Below are 12,103 nucleotides of genomic sequence, written 5' to 3' on the forward strand. Positions count from 1 at the left end.
GTTATATTCCGTTTGCCAGATATAAATCCAACCGTACCTTGACGGGAGCGGCACGTTTTGCCATTTTTTTTCGACAGTTATTTCGACAGACAATTTGTAACTTTGGGGGTCATGGGAACGACTAGAGGAGTAAAGAATATATATCTGATAACATGGAGTCCAAAACGTAGGTGACCGACCAAACAAACCAAGAGATCTTATCCAATGTATATCCAGGTGCAAGAATATCGAGTGTGACCTTGACGTCCTGAAGGATAGTCGATGGTGTCGAAAAAAGCAGGCGCCAGTTCACTGCGCGTTCCCAAAGGGTCGTGTGTTTGCGATAACGGTGCGTGTTATGACCTTCAAAACGCTTTCGTGGTCGTACTCCTGATTTGCGCTCGCAAATGACAAACTGACGCAGAAAAGGCACCGAGAAAGTTTCGGAGCCACGCCCAGAAGGAACCAGAAAGAAAAAGCTAAAAAGCAATCGTGTAGTCTGACTGACCTTTGTTTTTGTGACAGGTTTAGTGGCACGCCGCGTACGTGTCGAGTGGTAGTTTGATGCATATAAATCCGCTGCCAAGGCGACTGATATAAGGGGCCTAGTTCGGCCGAAACTTTGTGTTCTGGAATTGTCGCATGGTGCTGAGAATTCATAGCTGAACTATCCTCGCCCAAATTTGTTTTCAGAGAACCTGACGAGTTTAATGGTTCTCTGCAGTTTTTACAAGGCGAATTTGGAGTACTTGGAGATACCACTTTTCTATGTTGTATTTGTTGCATTTGACACCGGTTGTGTCAGCTCAAAATCCATTACCAGTATTTGAGGAGTGTTTTTTTGTAATACACCAATTCCCTGCAGAATGTTTTACAAAGAAATTAAAGAAAGCGGTTGAAAAAAAAAAAAACGAAGAATTGCATAATTATTCTCAAAATGTCGCCACTCGAGGCTACAAAATAAAAACTGTGCTAGACTACCTGTCAACAAGGGGAAAGATGGCGGTGCCATTTCGTTATTGAGGAAGTTTTAGAAGCGCGTATTGTTTATTGGAAGAACAAAAATGAGAACTTCCGATGAGGGTGTCCCTGTTTTGAAGAGTAAATATGAGATAGTGGCTGGGCCTGGTAGTCCAACTCGAGCAAAATAATCTATTTTTGAGAGCATAAACTCTGATACCTTGGATTATTATCATGGACATCCCGTTATTTTGTGGAAGGTGCTTTCTAGACACCATTGTTACGCAAAATGAAAGAAGTTTGTGCTAACATGAACTCAAGGTGTTATAATGAATGGGGTCACCATTTTTGTTGTCCTGACTGCATTATATGTTTAGATGCAGAGTGATTACAACCACTCCAGAAGGTGAAAAGAAGAGCATTGCTGTGACATAGACATACCTTCATCATACAAGTGCATTCACATTGCTGGAGTTTTTTATTTATTTTTAATATTAGTAGCAGGAAACCACATGCTTTATGGATGCTTACTACGCACACGCTGCGTACAAACCGTTTTCCGGGTCGTATCTAAGATGACCGATCAGACGACCACGCTCTTGCGAGACTGACACTGCTTTACACTTGGCAGAGTGATGCTCAGAAGACAACGAGCGTCCGTTTTTCAAAAAATCAATAAATTTGCAGTTTTGGAGTCCAGAAAACAACGACAAAAAGGTAAAATTCAACGTTGAATTTGTGTTCGGTGATCGTCTTTACTGCAATGCCGTGTCTGGCCTGGGAAAAGTTTTTCCGGAATTACTTGAAAGTGATAAAATAACTTCAAACGACTTCAATGTATTGAATTAGTTTGACTTACCAGGACTTAAACTTATGTGAAATTGCTTGAAATAACTTGGTACCTCACTGCTGTGACTCAGTGGCTGAGGCTTTGTGCTACTGTGCCCAATGACGAGGGTTGAATTCCTGGCTTCTGGGGCTGCTTTTCTGATGGAGGCGAAAAGCGCAAACGGCCGTGTGTTCGAGATTTTGGAGCACATCAAAGATCTCCAGAGCCAGCCAAGCCTTTACAGCATGGAAGCGAAAGCAAAAAAGGCTTCGATATAAAAATATCAATGTAAATACTTTCCCTTAAATACAACCCACAACACGACGAGGACATCAGGGTCTATAAAAAAGATATATGGACTGGCCACGTGATCATCCTCTGACTTTGTACCGTGTAAGATGCGGCAACGAAGCACCTAGATCGCCAGTAACCCCGATGAAATGATCACCCTAGTTGTGGTCCTGGGCTTTATTCTTATCGAATATATAGCTGTAGGCTCATAAACTAAACATAAACCTTTGTGTTCATCGGTTTTGTATTAATGAAATGGTGGCGGCGCCCCAGTGGCTCGGGTCGTCTGCTGCCGCAGCCGGCCGCTGCAAGAGCGATGGCGCTGCGGCTGAAAGACAGGCAATCAGTGCGGGCCACGCGCCGCCGGTGCGCAGGCATCCACGAACGCCATGCGCGTGGAATTAAACGGGGCCCAGTTTTTGGGTGCGCGGCATAGCGTTCAGACGTGTCTGTCGTCTCTCTGTCGCGTTTCCGAGAAACCTTTACATGGTGAGTAGCAAAATCGATCATCGTCCGCGTTGCAATTGTGTTCAACTACCAAGTACATTCAGCACTAAGCTTAAAAGAAGCGATCAGAAGTGTCTATGCCTTTTTTACTTATGATAGAAATACGCGCTAACATATTTTATTAAAATATTCACCTAACTCTCTTTTCTCGTAATGTGTTCTTCATTGTCAAAGGGAAGCTAACAAAGGCAGGCATATTGCTTCTGTGGATATTTGACAGTCACTCAGTTCGAGACGATAGAAGTGGTAAGTATAATACAAGGACTGTGTTTGACGGGAATTTTATTTTTATTCTTTTTTTATACATATACACCACAGGAAATAATCATTTTGTTCTACAGCAAATCTGGGGGGAACCGTACAAAAAAACAGCGCGCCAAAAACAATTTTACCGCTGCCCCTTTGTTGACCCCTCGGTTTCCTCACTCTGGAGGGTGGCTGTTTGCGTCCAAAATAAAAGGATTACGGTTTCCGGAAGTTTTGCCCCGCCAGAACAAAGCCTACCATCTGTTTTCTGTCGAAGCCGAAGCCAATCCGTGAAGGGATCAAAAGTTGGCTTCTGTGCAGTCAGGTCAGAGAAACAAGTAAATCTGGCGAGTGCGTGACACTTAAAAACGTTTAGTCTGCGATGTTGTCAGACTCTTGTGAAACGTTTCCTCGTGAATTTTATGTTTTTACTTTTTCTGTTAGTATTGAGGAATGAAGCCTGTCTCGGAACTCGTTGCCTGTAATCGTTTTTTTTTTAAATATCCCTTTTCTTTTCTATAGAGATGATTGATTCGTCGCCATCTATTTCTGAGAAAATCTTAGCAAACAGCTCTATCTACTGAAAGTAAGAATGCCTGAAAGTTTTTTCAGGGAAACCATTTATTTATTTATTTTGTTTTTTTTTTGCATTATTTATTTATTCATTGTGGATACTCGAGGCAGCAAAATAAAAACCGGGCGAAAGTAGAAAAACCAACACCGTAACAAACATAACCAACATAAAAACGAAGTAACCAACATAAAAATAGTATAACAGAATAACACAGAGTCGTCCGCAACACCACATAGACAAAACGGTTCTATCTGCACCCTCACCTAAACAAGTCAGTGACGAATGCCGTGAGCTCGGCACACACGTCTTGAAGATTCATCTGATGGAGCAGACCGACGTATCGGTATTACCCGTTCATCTCCTGCAACAGGCTATCTACCGCCTCGCTGGGGACCCGCAATTGACCCAGTATGTTACCATGGAAACTAATAAGAATTGCAATAGCACAACTATGACCGAATGCGACTCTACATGCCTAGCGACCTACCTACTGGAGACAGCGAATGACGCCATTTAGGACTCTGCAGAAACCCGTTTCCGGCCGGCCTCGCCACTCATTACAGCCTGCTCTTATTACGACCAATGGTAGGGAAAAAAGTGGAGAAAGAATATCAGGTCAGCTCCAGACGTCCTCGTTACTATTGTGCCCCAAGAAAGCGTTCGACACAGTTTCCCACGCCTTCATTATTGCGAGTATGAGAGAACTTGGCATTGGTCAAAGACTCTCCAATTTCGTCAAGAACGTTTTATGTAACCGAACGTTTGAAATCCATGCGGATAAAAAGCACCCCCATATCTTCCACAACCACCCATGTGTATACCACAGGGCGCTCTTTTTATCTCCAACTCTATTCAGTCTTGTCAAGACAAAAATTGCCAAGCAACTCCGGAAATTACCGCACATTGAAAGCACTACATATGCCGACGATATTACGATTTGGATTGACCCCCGTAAGACAGATCTAACCCAACAGCAAGTGCAGGTATATATGCAAACTGCCCTCGATACTCTCGCCGACACCCTCCAACATACTGGGATGCAGCCTTCGCCTGACAAAAGCACATACGTGGTGTTTGGGGGCACACAGCAACAGAAGAACGCCTACACTTTTCAGTTTTTACGATCACACCATAAGCTGTCCTTCCAGAAGTCGGGTAAAATTCTTGGCCTCCCTGTCCCTGAGGATGGCGGATGCAGTTTGTGGCTTGACCAAATCAAGAAAACCTGGCATAAACAGCTTCACATAATCAAACGCATACGCAGCCGAGTAGGAGGGGCTACAATGGAGACGTTCAAACTTTTCGCTCCGGCTGTCTTTACGAGCAAAGCGACATATTGAACAGTGTGTTTCGACTTCACTCAGGCTCAGTTGCAGCAGCTGGAGGTGCTACATCATGAGAGCCTTCGAATCATCACTGGCCTTCCCGAACATGCCAAACTCGAGGAACTATACAAATACGCCCCATTCCCACCTCGAACAGAAATCATGCGAACCCGTCAGGAAGGCCACGACTTCTGACGTGCATCCACTCTCGCCGGCCGGGCGCTACTTGCGCTACTGCCACATGTCACTGCACCACAACATCCCATCCCTTTGCCGCTTCCGCCATGGGACGACTTCACCGTCGTTAACCCACAGCCACTTCAAGTCACCGGTATACGCTTCGCCATACTAACGAACACAGACGCACGGCTCAAATGACCAAGCGGTTTCCGCGTAGCGCTGTTGATACCGATGCCATCTGGGATTCAACCACGAATACTGCCGGTTTAGCGGCCATTCACCCGATTTCGTGCCACCTGTCAACAAAAATACTCAGCAACGCCGTCGTCTACTTATCTCCAATATAGAGTGATATTACTCTCTGTCCAACAACTCCAAGTTTCTCACTACCCTACCAACCAGCTTTAGGCAACTATCTTCACAGCAAGCCAGCAGGAATTCCCCGCCCTACGACGGGTGCCTTACCAGAATTTTATCTGTGCTTCCATAAGATGCTTGTTTGGAGGCAACATCTCACAAAAAGAATACAAATTCGGGTAGACGGGGTGCCAGGGCACTGCCATAACTGCTTTAAAGAGGCCGCGCGTGTCCTGGCCAGCGATGTTACTTTCACCCGCTGCCACCCAGTTTTGCCTCATTACGACTCCAACCTGGACGACTTTGAAGCCCGGACCACCTACCAGCAATGTGCGAGCTCGACGCGGCAGCCACATCCCTACAATGGCTATTCCTTACCTCCAGGACTGCCACGTGGCATTCATGTTCTCATCTTCAAGGCTCGTGCTAGGGCGGCGCTTACTGAGGATATCCTTTTCATGTGGCGTTTACATACCAAAGAAAGGGCGGTCACCCGTTCTCCCAGGCGCTATCGCAAGTACTTCGGCCCCGCCAGCCATTACACCACCTACGTGCGTGGCGTGGTCTCTAGGAGCCACAGCCACCATTGATCATTTATTTTGGCACCGGGTAGGACTGCACGCGGAGCGCATCTCTTGCAAACCCAGCAGCGTTACGTGTTTGAAGGACTGGCTTCTGGTTTGAAGGAAATATCTTCTCCTCTTTTTGAAGGGAGAGGCTGCCTCAGCTGTCAACGGTTTACCAACAACAGAGGCTTGCCACAAGGATACTATCGGAAGACTAAAAAGCGCCTTGGTGACTATCGGATACTATCGGAAGACTAAAAAGCGCCTTGGTGACAAGACGCACCTTGAGCAAGAGTACTTCACCAGACTGCGTATGCTGAAGCCCGTCAGGATATCCAGCGACACAGTGGGCCTTCGCAAGGTCTACGACTATGTGCTCGTCAATATACGAGACATCGATCCTCTGGGTGTAAAGACGTCATCGTTTTCATCGATGCTCTGCGACATTCTTTTGCGGGCTGTACCCCATGACGTTGTCGTCCACTACCACCGCACGTGTGACGCCTCTCAAGAACAGGCTGACCTCGAGCCTCTTGACGTTTCTTGGCATGGAGCTGGAAAGCTTCGAGAAGAGGAATTTTAAGACCACCAAGGGCCAAGAGCATATACCAGGTCATATCGAAGGCGAGGGCTGCCATTTCCGTGACCACAAAACGGCATCGTCCGTATTTTACAACCACTCCAACAAGACAGCCGATAGCTGTGCCTTTTGTAAGTCGACGCAACACCTGAAAGAAAACGTTCTGGACAGATATTTCTTTGCAGCAAAACAAACAACTTCTGGCCAAGGGCATGAGATGTTTGCGCTGCACATGGAAAGAGCATACAGCCCGAGATTATCGCCGGAAAGTGTCATAAATGGCAAGTGCGCTGGTCGTCATGCTTCGAGTATGTGTGATGCCGACAGAAGTCGTTCACAAGCACTACGGGATACCGGGGGACCCTATGCAAGTACAGTCAAATTCCGTTATTGAGAACCTCAGATTAACAATTTTTCCAGTGTAACAAGCATGTTGAAATTCCCCTACCAAATCCCCATTAATTTCTATGTAAAAATGTTTCACTACAACGATTTTCAGAACATCGAATATTTCAGAATAACGTATCGAATTTTATCATCCTCATATAAAACAACACTTCGAAATAACGAATCCCGAGTGTACGAAGTTACTTGTGTTGGTGTGAACGGTGAGTAGTGTTGGAAATGTGCAACTATCATTATAAGCATACTAAATGCTCGTTATTTCTCCTGCCATCGCCTGCGCTTGGGGGGTCTCGCCGCCATGCTAGCCAGTGGCGGCGAGAAGAAAGTCAAAAATGCGATGCGTGGGATGAAGTCGCCGAAAAGCTTGCCGTGGACGCTACAGTCACCTTTGAAGATAACGTGCAGTGCGACGATGAAGCCTGCACGTCTGCTAAACTGACGACTTAAGACATCGTCAACACCGCTCCTCGCGATGACGGAACTAGCGACGAGGACGCTGCAGGCGACAGCGACGCTGAGACAGGGCCCGCAAGACGAGGCAAAGAAGCCGTGTCTAACGCTTATGTTTTGCAGTGCGTAGCAAAAATGCGCACTTTCCTCAGCAGGTGCACCGATGCCACCCAGGAAGTGCACAAGAACGTGGACAGCTTCGAATCGTTCGTCTTGCAGCAGTTGAGTCATCATCATCAGCAGCCTATCTACGCCCACTGCAGGGCAAATGCCTCTCATTAATCTCCAATTACCCCGGTCCTGTAGTAGCTGCGACCAACCTATCCCCGAACCTTCTTGATCTCATCTGCCCATCTAACTTTCTGCCGCCCCCTGCAACGCTTGCCTTCTCTAGGGATCCACTCTGTTACCCTTAATGACAAACGGTTATTTTGTAGGGATGGGCGAATATAGATTTTGAGGTTCGAAGCGAATTCGAAGCGAATAGTGATTTGGTCTAATAATTTCGAATCGAATAGTTCGAATAGTACACATTGCAAATTACAAAGACAATGAGCAACTTGTGACCTGACTAATGTACACAATTTTTTCTAATAATTAGAACTCACGTAAGCACAGCATTGTGTAAAACTATTACCAGTTGAACATTTATTGCAAAATCTTACACACAGCTTTCCTTTGCTGTATTCACAAGTTTTCATGAAGAAATGCCTGTTGCGCCACATGCTCTAGGTGCAGCAGTTTCCACCGGTTGCTCATTCACAAGTTTAAGTGCCGCCTAGAAACTTGCCGAGTTAAGCGCCGCCTAGAAGCTCCGCTAAAAAAAGTATTGTAGCCACTAGTATCCTCGGCCGTAGCCAAGCAAAGCGCCAGTGGCTGGCCGCCATTTTGAATAGGCTCGCTTAGTGCGGCGTACTGCCGCGCTGAGCGAGCCTATTCAAAATGGCGGCATGCCTATTCAAAATGGCGGCCTGTACAAGTCTGCTGGCTTGGTGCCGCTATGTCCGGAGCGGTGTCGTTTCAGTGCCGCCTTTTTTTTTTAACCTAAAGTGTGCTGGCGGCCGAGAGCTTCGTCGAACCTCTAGGCAAGGCAGCAACTCGGCAGTGTCGGCACTGATAATAGAAATGTCCGCGTTGGTGGGTCTTGAGCCAAGCCTGGGGTAACTCTCGGAAAGCTTGACCGAAAACCTTGGCTTTTAGCTGCCTATTCGGGAGCATCGAATAATTCGAAAACATCGAATACCTGCATTCGGATCGAAGCGAATAACGAATAGAGAGCTATTCGATCGAATATTCCACAATACCGAATATTCGCCCATCCCTATTATTTTGCCTTCGTATTACATGCCGTGACCACGTCCATTTCTTCTTATGAATTTCTACTAATGTGTCCTTAACACGCGTTTGTGTCCTGACCCACTCCGCTCTCGTCTTGTCCCTTAATGTTACGCCTATCATCTTCCGCTCCATTGCTCGCTGAGTCCTTATCAATTTAAGTTCAACCCTCTTAGTAAGCCTCCAAGTTTCTGTCCTGTTGGTGAGTACCGGTAAGATGTAGCTGTCACACACTTTCTTCTTCAGTGACAATGGTAGGCTGCCATTCATTATCTGAGAAGCAGTTGAGTGGCCCACGCCAACAAAGATCACAGATTTCTTCAAATAAACGTGCATCCAGACTCCCGTTAGAGGCTAACGCGATTTTGCATGTGTTTGCAGTAAAGGTTGGTGGATGCTTTTGTTACGTTCAAAAATTTTACCGGACATTTTTTTATTTTTTCACTATAACTATTATTCAAAATAACGAACTATTTTTTTGCGGTCCTTTAAAATACGTCGTGTTGAGGTTTGACCGTACGACGGTGTGCGCGTATTTTCAAGGTGGCAATCGGGTGGTTGATGAACAGCGGAGCTGTGTTCTTCTTCAAACCTTTCGAGCCTGGGCAGTGAGTGACGATGCCTGCAGATATGTCAGAGGAGTTTTTGACGGCGGCAGCCAGCACACCTTTGTGATGGAGGAACTATCTGCGCACCTTCGGCCGAGGAGCATTGGTTTCAACACGATTGCAGTGGATACGTTCGCCAACGTGAGGACCCAACCACCTACAAAACGTCGCGTCGTAGATATCCGGCTACATAGTCAGTTCACGCACAGTGAAGTTGTGTTTCAGGCAATTGTGACACCCCATAACTGTCACTACAGTGAGATGACCTGCATGGAATCATCCTTCGTGGCAACCTCTAAGAAGTCCGCGAAAAAGATTGCCGATGAAATTACTCAGACGAGCGTCATAACAACATGTGGCATAAGCGTGCTAAAAGGTGCAGACCAGATGTGGACACTGCTAAACGGAGAAGTCTCGAGCTTTGAAGGCAACGAATGCCTAATGGGAATGAATTCCAAGTTCCGACGGGCCTTCCAGCGCCCCACAACCGCTTTAGCAACCACAAGCAGAACCTCACGCATGATCGTTTACGTGCTCAGAACACACGAAGTACAGTCAGACGAGAATGTCGCTCATTTTGGGAGCTTGATAGCATGGCTATATCGGAATCGGTCGACGAATGTTCCCAGCAAAACACAATTATTTAGAGCTTCGAAGAGACCATTCGTTTTCTGGATGGGACGTGCGAGGTTGCTCTACGCCGCAAGGACGGCTTCGAGCTTTCTAACATCAAGCAGCTTGCAACCACGAGACTGCAACGACTCTTATGCAGGGTGTCCCAGAATGTTGGACTGCTGAAACTTTATGAGAAGACGATCAGAGAGTACCTTAAATCACGACACGCTGAAGTAGCAGAACCCCTCCGTCAAACCCACAGAAACAGAGAAACCCAGAGAAATTTTTCAAGGCGAGTATAAAAACAATCGTGACATTGTAAGAAATGTCAATGGAAGATAAAAAAGGCTGTTATAGGCACGTTGGCATCGGTTAGCAGCAAATTCAGCAACGCGATAGCTCGTCATCTTTTTTTTATTGCCGATCGTGTAATCCTATGCTTTCTTGCGTAAGTTTTGCAGTGTTGCTCTGTGTCGAGAAGGGTAAATCATCGTATTTCACAACATTTTCACGACAGGTGTGTTTGTAGGTGGACAAAAGAACTTAGAGAGAAAGCAAACATCTGACAGCAGTCTACAGAATCGTTTCTTATGCCGAAATAAAATCCACAACACCCTGTAGTATTTATAGTTTACACAAATCAAACGAACATATAAACTTACTTTATAAGACCTTGCTATATCCGGGTGAGAATGCACGATGCTCCGAGGAAATTAAAGTTTCTGTACCACTCCATAAAACTTACCCGCAAGCCACAACAATACCTAGTTCACGATTGCTGTTTAAAGACTTGTTCGCTTCACTTTTAGATTCGACTAGACTGCGTTATTTCTTAAACGACTTCTATAGTGTAGTATGGCATTATGTTTTCCGATTATACCACTCTTCTGCACAAGCTCTTAGTACAAAGAAAACTGAAATCAATTATGGAGAGCGCTTACAAAAATATAAAAAGATTTTCTTTACTGCTGCATCGTATTTGCATATTTTTCTTCGTTTGTTTATTTATTTTGACACAAATTACATCGACCGGCTTCCTATCTGCTACACATGTACGCAGCTCTTGCTTCGCTTCTGTACATTCGTCGTAAGGCGAGAATTGTCAGCAAGCAGACTGGTACATGCCCTAACTTCCCTGGAATCAAGAATTAGGGTTCTGCACGGCTGTCGCGCACCTATTCTACTTACGCGTCATCACTTTCAGGTGTGACGCAGTAAGTAGTATTCTACAGTTCAACTTTTTCAATTCATAGTTTTGTTAATGTTTAAAAGCGGCCACATTTCCACTTAGAGCTCCCGGTTTCTCATCAATCCCGCAAGTGTGCAGGTGTCACGAATAAATGAAGAACGACTTTTCTTAAACTCTCAGATCGTACAACGAGAACAACAACAAAGTCGACGACGCTTTTTCGGATAATAAGCAACCTATGACTTTTGCCTTAACACGTGAACTCACACAAAGTGGACGACACTTAAAATGTTCGTACGAGGTCACTCGAACTTACCCAGAATGCGCGGAATAAATCGCATTTTAGACTAGCTAGTCAAACTTTGAGTACCGCGCACAGCGGAAAATAAAAAAAATATGCCGCGATAAAACAAACTTGACGGCAAAAAATCTGGCCATCTCCACGAACGTGAAGCCTGCGGAGGAGCGAAGCATGCAGTGTATAAGTGTATTCAAAGAAAGTAAATTTCTCTCGACAACGGCGCGTGCTGATTAGGTACCAGAAAAAACACCCGTGCGAGGAGCAATCGTGCGCTTCCTGAGGCGGTGGCGCCATCTCATTCGTTAGACCGAATTTAAGCAAGTTGCATACACCATCTGCCCCAGTTTAGGGTAGTGGCAGGGGTCAACCCGAGCGCAGTGCAATGACCGAGCCTCGCTCTGGGAGCTCGTACTAGGTGATCAACGAGGCTCCGGCACCACGGAAGTATGCCTTTTATTGCTTCGACCGACCGCCCGACCCGATTAATCATAGCGTCGAGAACCGGCAGGTAATTGAGTATGTCACAAATTATAACCCGCCTACAAACAGCTTCTGCCTGTTCCAGGCGTTGCTGAAGCGGACAGGGAGGTTACAAATATCTTCAAATCGTGTTAGGTTATTTTGAACCGGTTTTATCCGTTATGCACTTTTCTTTTGGTAGGTGTTACTTTCTAGCGCGAGTAGTTGGAAAACGAGTGTCCCGGTGTTTTACCGCAGTGACTACAGGAGGTGCCGACAGCCCGGGCCCCTAAGATGCTTCGCTCCCAAAATGCACTGCCTTTCATACCCTAAAAACGGCATAGTCA

The 12,103-nt window shown here is 45.9% G+C and overlaps 1 non-coding gene across 1 annotated transcript; it reads right to left on the reverse strand.

Moving 5' to 3' along the window:
• Positions 1–11,577: 11,577 nt before the first annotated feature.
• LOC144160189 (U1 spliceosomal RNA) lies at positions 11,578–11,745 on the reverse strand. Its single transcript, XR_013320374.1, has one exon. It is a non-coding gene; the product is annotated as a U1 spliceosomal RNA (small nuclear RNA).
• Between the last annotated feature and the right edge of the window lie 358 nt (positions 11,746–12,103).

This window comes from Haemaphysalis longicornis, unplaced genomic scaffold (genome assembly GCF_048455015.1).
Source record: "Haemaphysalis longicornis isolate Haplotype H1 unplaced genomic scaffold, Haemaphysalis longicornis Haplotype H1 scaffold_10, whole genome shotgun sequence".
In the NCBI taxonomy this organism is placed as follows: Eukaryota; Metazoa; Arthropoda; class Arachnida; order Ixodida; family Ixodidae; genus Haemaphysalis; species Haemaphysalis longicornis.